Source organism: Triturus cristatus, chromosome 6 (assembly GCF_964204655.1).
Source record: "Triturus cristatus chromosome 6, aTriCri1.1, whole genome shotgun sequence".
NCBI lineage: Eukaryota > Metazoa > Chordata > Amphibia > Caudata > Salamandridae > Triturus > Triturus cristatus.
The window spans coordinates 527,769,552-527,779,475 of record NC_140589.1 but is presented as its reverse complement, the minus strand read 5'-3'; positions in this window follow the sequence as shown (position 1 = coordinate 527,779,475).

Genomic DNA, 9,924 nt, shown 5'->3' with positions numbered 1-9,924 from the left:
TGGACGCGAACAGATGAGGAAAATGATGAAGGGCTGAATGCAGCAGTTCCTCTGAAAATACGATCTATCTGGGAGCCTCTTTTTGTTAATCCTTCTGTGCCTGGAGTCCCTAGGTACAATTTGCGTCCTTGGCTGGGGGACGGTGCACCCAAGGAGAAGTAAGTTTAGTTAGGGATGGCCAGTGTAAGTTAGGGTGTACTTTGCTACAGTACCAACAGAGTTAGTTTAGTGGAATAAGAGATTTGTGCACTGTTTGAACATTGGACAGGATAGATCTAACGTATCCCCTTGGGGATATATTATCTTGGTCAATGTGAGAACAAGAGCTTAGGACAGAGCAAGTTCCACCGCCGGTGCTCAAGAGCCCCAAAGCTTTGATAAACAATAGGAGCCTGTACTAGTGAGGTTCTGCCAAACACTGGGAACTTGTTTATTTCTCTTGTTTGCATTTTGCCCCCATTTCATCATTTGTTATGCATCTCTTTGGCAAAATGGTTGCTGAGGAAGAGCAGCCAGTGTTTTCCTCTGTTTACACACATGTTTTTTAGTCTACATCAGAAAAAGTTCATATGTGCTATTCTTGTAATCTTGTTGCTATTGACCTTGGGTGGGGTGTCAAGGGTTTTGGAACCTAACAAGGATGGAACATCATGTACCAAGGGTAAGGTCACTCTTTAGGCAGAAAAGAATGATACCGAATAATATCTTTTTAGACACACATAAAAGATGTTTTGGAGAAGGTACTGCTTGTTATCCTACTGGATCTGTCACAAGTTTATGGACTGCTTACCCATTGCCACTTGTCAATTATATGTATACCCACCCATCCCAATACATAGAGGTAAGGGGTGAGTTTGGAATGGGATATCCCGGTATTACAGAAAGCCACAAGGAAAGTAGTATCCGGGGTGTGACAAAAATATGCATTGTGATCATTTATACATGAAAGACCAGAACATTACCTTAGTGGACTGGCATTACCAAGATTTAACAGTCACCCAGAAAGCTGGTTATTATCCTGCATGTTGTCCAATGGTAAATAGTACTGATGCAATTCTGTACATCAATTGTCCTGGGATAGTATTGCTCAAAAATACGATGTCTCTAGTGAAAGATAAGGATCCAAGTACCTTTGGAATGAACACCAGATATGCTCCCGCAGATTATGTACGTCCACTCTATGCACACCCAGGATTTTATTTTCTGTTTAATGTTACTTACTCAAATGTTTATAATGGTACATCTGATGTTGCTATAGGAATGATGCTCCCTCTGGGTGTGTCTTGTAAGTATAGGAAGTCAAGTGTAAGATGGGTAAAAAGAACATTGACTGCAGAGTTTTGTGATGGAGTGACAGATTTGGAAGTCAACAATTACAGTAAAGGGATCACTTTTGGATACATTCTCTCTTTCATACTTACGTTTGGTGGTACCACTATGTCTAGGGGCAAGAGAGCTAGAGAATATTTTGGATGTAAGCTGTAGATATTATCTAAGTCCACAGTAGCAGCTTTGCGTATCATCCCCACTCAATTGGAAAGTATGTGGATCTTTTCCGAGCAGACTAGGAATGCAGTTGACTTCATCTTGGCAAAGAGTGGTGGTGTGTGCGCTGTAATCGAGGACCAGTGTGTAGTCGGGATCAAGAATATGGAGCAAGATATCACTAAGCATATATCAGATATCTCAGAGAAGGTCAAAGGAACGGAGAGCGGAAATTGGAGTTGGTCATTGTTTGGAAATTGGGGTTGGATTTTCGAGAAGAGGGGGCATTCGTATACTATTTTCTGATTCTCATAGCCTGCCTTCCTGCATTGTTTGAAAACGCTGCTTTAATTTAGCACCTCGCGCTATTTGCACAAATAGAAGTTTTAAATTAAAGACTGTATCACTATTTTAATTGGTTGCTCCTTACAGCCTGCCTTTTTTGTATTATTAAAAACGTTGCCTAAATTTAGCACATTGCGTTGTTTGCACAAGTAGAAATTTTTAATTAAAAAGCTGCATCACTTTTTAATCGGTTGCTAGTTCAGGGGAGATTACTCACCCGTTTTAGTCCTGTTTCTTTGTTTCTCTGCTTTCTGATGCTCGACCCAAGCGGACCCGGAAGTTAGGCGTGTCCGCATTGCACCTGGGTTGACGCGTCAGCTGGTGGGTGTTGCCGGATGCACACAAAAGGCGCGCTAGGACGTCCGCGCAGCGGGCGCGCGCAGCGGGCGCGCGCAGTGGGCGCGCTTAAGGCAAGCATGTCTGCGCCCGTCCGCGTCCGGAGCGCGCCCAGCGTCAGGACCCCTGCCTCTCCACAGGTATATCATTACCGTAGAGAAGAGCTGTTGGCTCTCGATAGAGCCCTATGCAGGCCCCACGATAGGGATCTATCATATGGAGATATAGAGAATTGGGCCTGTACTAAATGCTCATATCAAATTAGGTGGGACCGAGAGGAGGGGGTCCAGACAATTCACTAGATACGACACACATAGCTGATGTAGAGAACAACGGTAGACATAACTCGCACACAGAGACCAGAACCAATCAGCCCCAAACCCTAAGCTGTATCCTTCTAAATGTTCGCTCCCTACATAAAAATAGGTATCAAATTGGGGATCTGATTGAAAATTGCTCCCCAGATATAATTTTTTTAACTGAGACCTGGACGGACAGTACATCCGGCCCAGACTGGAACACTGCTTTACCTAGTGGCTACGTGGTCACTTCACAAGACAGAATAGGTAAGAGGGGCGGTGGGATAGCGATTGTTCATCTAGCACATCTAAAGCTACGAGTGGAAACACACCTAGATCTCCCCGCGGAAGCACTTTATTTTACTATCTATTTAGGAAACTTTTTTAAGTTTCAAGGCCTATTAGTCTATCGACCACCTGGGCCTAAGTCCACTTTTCCCTCAAGACTCATGAATCATCTCGAATCGCGAATGGATCCCCATCCTTTTATTCTCTTGGGTGATTTCAACTACCACCTGGAACTTGCTAATCAACCGGAGGTAGCCTTGTTGCTTGGAAGTCTGGCAGCATTAGGCTTCAACCAAGTAGTCAAGGGTCCTACTCATAAAATGGGCCACACTCTCGACGGCACCTTTATGAATAATATGGACCTGGAGATTGTCAACATTACGGCTCTCCCTTGGTCTGACCACAGTGTAGTTCATTTTAATATTAGGGCAGGACTATCAGTAGTCCCCTCCTGCCCTAACCGGCGAAGAAAAAAATTAGACCGTGGTCACAGGTGAATGCGGATAATTTAATTATTGCGCTGGGCCGCTCACGCCCCCTTCATAGTAGGGATAACTCTGAGGCGGCACTGCTTTTCAATAAATGGCTGGCGGCCGCTGTCGAGGAAGTAGCACCTGAGAAGTTGCTTGGATCGAGGAGAACTAAACCATCTGCTCCCTGGTACAATAGGGAACTTAAGGTTTTGAAGAGTACATGTAGGAGGGCTGAGCGCCTTTGGAGTGTGTACTACAGTGTCGATGGTAAAGTTAGGTACAATTGTGCCCTATTAGCATATAGAGATGCAATAATTGTAGCTAAAAGTGCATTCTACGCGATCAAGGATGCAGGGAATTCAGCCAAGGAGCTTTTTAAGACAATAACCGCTCTTTCTAAGCCACCTCAGGACAACACTTATCGGCCAGATCAAGAAACATGTCAAAAGCTTGCCGTGTTCTTTCAGGATAAGGTGCAGGTCATTTATAAAGATTTTAAGAATCTGCACCCAAGTCTAGAGAGTCGGGGCAGCTGTGGACAACTAGCACTAAGAGCCATCCTGGCTTTAGGAATTTTTCCCCCATCACAAGAGAGGAAACCTGTAGACTGGTTACCCTAACTAAATCAGGTTCACCTAAGAATCCTTGCCCCCCTTTAATTATGCATCTTGCTGCAGATTTGATTGCTGGAGAACTATCCTCTCTAATTAATCAAGTAATTGAGTCTGGTAGCTATCCTTTAAGTTGGAAGATTGCAACAATCAGACCACTGTTAAAAAAACCCGCACTGGACCCCCACATACTAAAGAATTACCGCCCAATTGCCGCACTGCCTATTGCAGCCAAAATTTTGGAGAGGGTGTTAAACAGATCATTGACAGAATACCTAAGCTCCCACAATTTGCTTGACTCAACTCAACACGGTTTCCGTGCACAACACTCTACGGAGTCAGCACTTCTTGTGGCAGCAGAGGAAATTCGCAATATAGTGGATAAGGGAGGCAAGGCAATCCTTGTGATGTTGGACCTGTTGGCGGCTTTCGACACCGTAAATCATGCGGTGTTGATTCAAAGGCTTCAGGAAATTGGCATTCAGGGGTCTGCGCTGTCCCTTCTCTCCTCTTTTCTGGAAGGTAGGGAGCAAAGTCTGCTGTGGGACGGGTTACAGTCGGACAGCTTCCGTCTGCCATGTGGTGTTCCGCAGGGCTCAGCGTTGTCACCTACGCTGTTCAATATTTATGTGACCCCTCTGGCTAAACTCATCAGGAAGCATGGCTTCACGATACTCTCTTATGCTGATGATTCCCAGCTCATAATTTCCGCGGTTAAACAATCTAATGACATGGCTTTTAAATTCCACAGCTGCCTGTCTGAAATTATGAGTTGGATGCAGGAGAGCTTCTTGAAGATCAACACCGAGAAAACTGAGATTATTGAGTTAGGCCAGGGGAGTCCCCTGTGGAACGGATCATGGTGGTCGGTAGGGGCCGGGGAGTGTCCCTGCCCCGTGCCCAAAGTAAGAAACCTGGGCGTGCTGTTCGACAACCAGCTACATTTTTCAGCTCATGTCAACAGCCTTGCGTCATCTTGTTCCTATTTAATGAGGACTCTGCGTAAGATTTTCACTTTCATCAAACTAGAGCTGCGTAAAACCGTTGTAGTTGCTCTTGTGCTGTCCAGACTGGACTATTGCAACGCCTTACTGTTAGGGATAAATAAGACACAGATAAAGAGGTTGCAGACTCTCCAGAATGCTGCGGTGAGGCTATTACTGGACGTCCCAAGAGATCAATCGATCTCAGGGGGAATTAAAACATTACATTGGCTCCCTGTCCAACAGCGTATAGACTTCAAGTCCATATGCTTAGTACATAAGGCTGTTTTCGGAGGGGGAGCCAAGGATGTTCAGAAATTATTCATCCCCTATACCTCTGGCCGTGTGCTAAGGTCCAGCACTCGGAGTCTTATCAAGATCAAGCGGATCAGGAAAGTTAGATGGGGCGGTAGAGCTTTTTCAGTCCGTGCTGCTGGAATTTGGAACAAGCTTCCCTGTTCCTTAAAATTAACAGAAAATCATCAAGCTTTCAGGAACCTGTTAAAGACACGGCTCTTTCAAGAGGATCGTATTTGAGGACTATGTCTCCCTCTGTGCATACCAGCGCCAAGACGCTTCGGCATTCGAGCGCTATATAAAATCCTATCCTATCCTTTTCGAGAAGATAATTTATTTATCTGTGGTGCTGATACTTCGCTGTATCCTCATTCAGTGTCTCTCATTCTGTTGTTCCTATTGCACCACTCTTTTCCTTCCAAAGTAAACATCCATTCATGATACTAATGCTGCAATTATGGTACAAAAGATATAGACCACCTTATGCATATTGATGTGGGCATTTTGTAGACTTCTTCCCTCTTGACTGTTTCTGTCCCTGACCCTGAAGATATGGACTGCTCATGGTTAAGTTTACTCAGGATTTTCGTTCTATTGTTCTGCATATTATATACTGTTATGAAATGGTTAGCTCATGCTAAAAGGAATGTCTGTTAGAATAGAAAAATCCTGCTTATGCATTATTCCATGTATGTTAGCAATCGTGGCGCCATTTTATGTGTCGGCGTCATTTTGGGTTACAATCAAAACTTATCCTTCGACATTTCTGAGAAGAGGCCTCAGTTAGGTTTTCTTTCCCCAAGGCCGGAATTCACCTCACTAATGAATACACTGATCTTATTAACGCAAACCTATCCCTTTAGATAGAAGCCTTCACCCACTTGTCTAGTGGCGGGCACAGGCAGAATGACCTTGACTCGTAGATATTGTGTGCCTGGCTCTAGATTCAAAAAGTTATTTTTTCTACTTCACTGTTTTACTGTATCTGCTTGGAAAATTCCATAATGGGCGTGCCTTCGTTGGTTCCGAATGTACATCATGTTTCTTTATGCTTGCCGATGTCAGTCCCTCTGCAGCACTCCTTGAGACTGGGCAGATTGGGCTCTGCTCTGAGTGTACTTTGAATAAACAGATATTGGTTTGTATTCTCTAACTGTCTGACCGACTCTTCATTTGGTATGGAAGGCTGAGAGGTGGTCGTGAGTGACCCGGGTAACCCTAATTGGGCCACTTCCTCATCAATAGAGAGGGAAGCCTTTGCTGTGGTCTGGGCCCGAAGAAGCTGAGGCCATACTTATTTGGCACTCACTTCATTGTTCAGACAGACCATAAGCCCCTCTTACAGCTAAAACAGATGAAGGGTGAAAACCCCAAACTTTTGAAGTGGTCCAGTTTCCTACAGGGGATGGAGTATACAGAACATAGACCTGGGAGAAACCATGACAATGCAGACGGACTCTCCAGACATTTCCACTTAGAAAATTAAGACTCAACTGGGCAAGGTTAGTCTCATCTCCGTACGTTTGTGGGGGGTTGTGTAGGAAAGAAGGATCTGCTTCTTATGGTTACCCCCACTTTTTTCTTGATATAATGCTGTTTTTGACTAGTCTGACTGGGATCCTGCTAATCAGGACCCCAGTCTATCTTCTTTCTCCCTAAATAGGTTCATTCAGTATTTAGGTACATCCCAGATTGGATACTGGGATACCCTTGTCAGTCCCTAGTATATGGTACCCATGTACCCAGGTCATAGGTACCCAAGAGGTCCCCCATGGTCTGAAGCATGTATTATGCCCCCCAATGGAGGCCATTCAAATTGGAACTACAGGCCTGCCATTGCAGCCTATATAAGTTGACTAAGTTGACATGCACCACTTATAGAAATATAGGCTTACTATAACTAAGGGTCACTGCACTTAACACCAATAAGTCACTCCTATACCAGGCCTTTGCAATCCTGAAGGCAGGGTGCTTGGTTCTAAGTGAGAGGGTGCCACTGCATGAGCAGGACACCCCTACAGCCTACGGAGTCCATTCTCCCGGGTTGTCAGTGAAGCAGCCTCATACTATATAAAGGGGCACCGCGTAATTGCGCGATGACCATCTCGAAAACGGCTGCAACGAATCCTATCATGTTTGTTATCAAATATGTTGGAATCATACCCCCACATGTAAAAAGTGTGGAAGTTATTACTCCAAGCACTGGAAAATCTCTCCGTTAGACTCTCAGTGTTCCCGGTACAAGTCTTCTAGTCCCGGACAGCACAAAATGGTTGCTGCTTACCAGAGACACATTTCTGCCCTCATGCTGCTGAGCCAAGCTGTAGCAGAGGAAGGTAGAACAATAGGCATCCTGTCACAGGGAGGTGTGACCACCTCCCAGACAGGATTTATTGTATTAGGGCTGGGTGGGTGCACTTGCCACTGCCAGAAAGTCTGCATGATGGGCACCATTGCTGTCCCTTTGCATATTCCTGTTCAAATCAGTGCTGGGAGCCTTTGGCTCCCGCTCTGGCACGAAACATGAAAAAGGACATGGGAGTAACCTCCCCCTGTCTAGACCCTCCCCTGGGAGGGTCCCCTGAATCTTCCCAACCCTTTCCCTCGGTGCTTAAGGGCTTACCTGGGTCTAGGTCTTGAGATTCACCGTGGGATAAGATTCAGATCAGACGCCATTGCACTTCTACCGTCTGGGCATGCTGGACTTCGCTGGACTTCGTTTAGGCCTGACTTTATCTTCCTTCCAGTCTGCTGCATTGTCTGTGCCTGTGCATCATACAGGAACCTTCCAAGGCCTGTGAAGCAGCAAGGACAACCAAAGTATTCTCCCTTGGAATGAAGAGTCGCTCCCCTGCATTTACAGGCACCGCAACTAAGTCGACCGGTTTGCAGATCCTGAGCTCCTCCGGACTCCGTGGGCTCTGCAACACAGGAGGTGGTTTTCCGCCCCTCCCAAGGCCAGTAGTCCTCGTGGGGGTTGCAATAACTGAACCCCTGATTCTGCATCCCCTTTGCAGTTGCAAAGGCTTGTTGTCATCTTTGCAAGAAGATCTTCAGGCTCCAAACCAAGAAGCCCCAACTTCAAGCACCTCTAGTGACCAGAATCTTGGCCACAACACATCGTGTGCATCGTGGCCTGCATCTTTTAGTGAGCTACTTGAGGTCCTCTCGCAACTCTAGTGCCTCCAGCCTGTGGGTCCACTTGAGGGTCACACTTGTTTCTTTTGGGCTTCGCTGATTACTCAGGGCCTGCCCTGACTCCCTAGCTTGTGGTGAGTCCTCTGGACCTTGCTGGTCCCAACGTTGCACCATCTCAACTTCCTGCATGGGTTTTATTTGCTTGTTGGTGCTCCCGCCAGACACCAACACCTCAGCACTCGACATCCTTCCTGGGACAGCTCGTATCTGGGTCCTGGTCTTCCTCAGCATCGCCTGGTTCTCACAGCTGCAGAGTCAAGGTCATCAACATCTTCCCTGAAGCACCCAACATCTGAGGACATTCGTCTTCCAAGTTTCTTGGTCACCCCTGAGTGAGATAGACTCTGTCCCCTCTGCTTTCAGGTACACCTCTCTTCATGAATCCACATTTGGATTCCTTCAAACACTTTCTCCTCTTCCAGCAGTGACACTGTCCTGAAGTCCTCCACTGGGTTCGACGGCGGTTTCTGACACCACTTCACACCTATGCACCCAGCTTACCTGGGATAGGTATCATTGGGGCATATTATCATGCCAAGCGATAAAATTATCGCCGCTTTAGCGGCAAAAAACTGCCGTTAAAACGGCGATAATGGGCTTGATAATATGCAGCAGAGAATTCCATGTTAGACGTCCTTCACATTTAACATGGGCTTCAATTGGAATTCCATAGAGCATATTATCAAGCCCCTTATCACTGTTTTAGCGGCAGTTTTCTGCCGCTAAAGCGGCGATAATTTTATCGCCTGGCTTGATAATATGCCCCTTAGGTACCATGGTATCCACGGGTGGGGTGTCTCTCCAACCTTCTGTCTTCCACGGGATTTCTTCAAGGTCCACTGGAAAGATATACGGAGCAAATGGTCATGTTCACACACTGCACACGCTCTCCATTGGGCTCATATCTATTTACCTTGGGTGGTTCTGGGGGCCCCAGCAATTCTACGTCCTATTGACATTGTCCTGACTCGAGTCATGGTTCTTATATCACTTTCTTAGTATATGGTGTGGTCCCCCCGGGGCCCACTGTTTATTAATGCTATTTACTGTGATTTCTTTGCTAAAGTATTGTGTGCTTTGTGTCTATCCCCGTTTGGGAGATATTGTAACGTTATATAATAAACCTATATTTTTTTATTTACTTTGTGTGGTTCTTTTTTATTTAATCTATACTATAAGATTGCATTCTGGTTAAACAAGCTGCTTTACACTCCTGCAAGACTAAGCCTGAAGGCTGCTTGCCACAGCTACCACTTAGAGAGCTTTCTAATGTTGTATAAGACCTCTTATATCACCATAAGGGTTGTCTGGTGCAAGGTGCCTACTTAGATTAGTGGACATCATATACCAGGCCAGCTTCTCACAGTCCTGAAGAAAGATAACCATATAGATCCCAAAAAGAGAGGTCGGAGTGCTCTAATCTAGTCTAAGAACATATGTTAATATACATGTGTTAAAATGTATGTGAAACAATTGATGCAGTTCCCATTCTTGGCATCCAATTGGATTTTAGTAAATCCTTGGGAGCAGGTAAACTCTTTTCTCACAACCGCACAATAGGCCACAGAATCAAATGCTTGAAAAGATACTTGTGGTTCAGTCAGATATT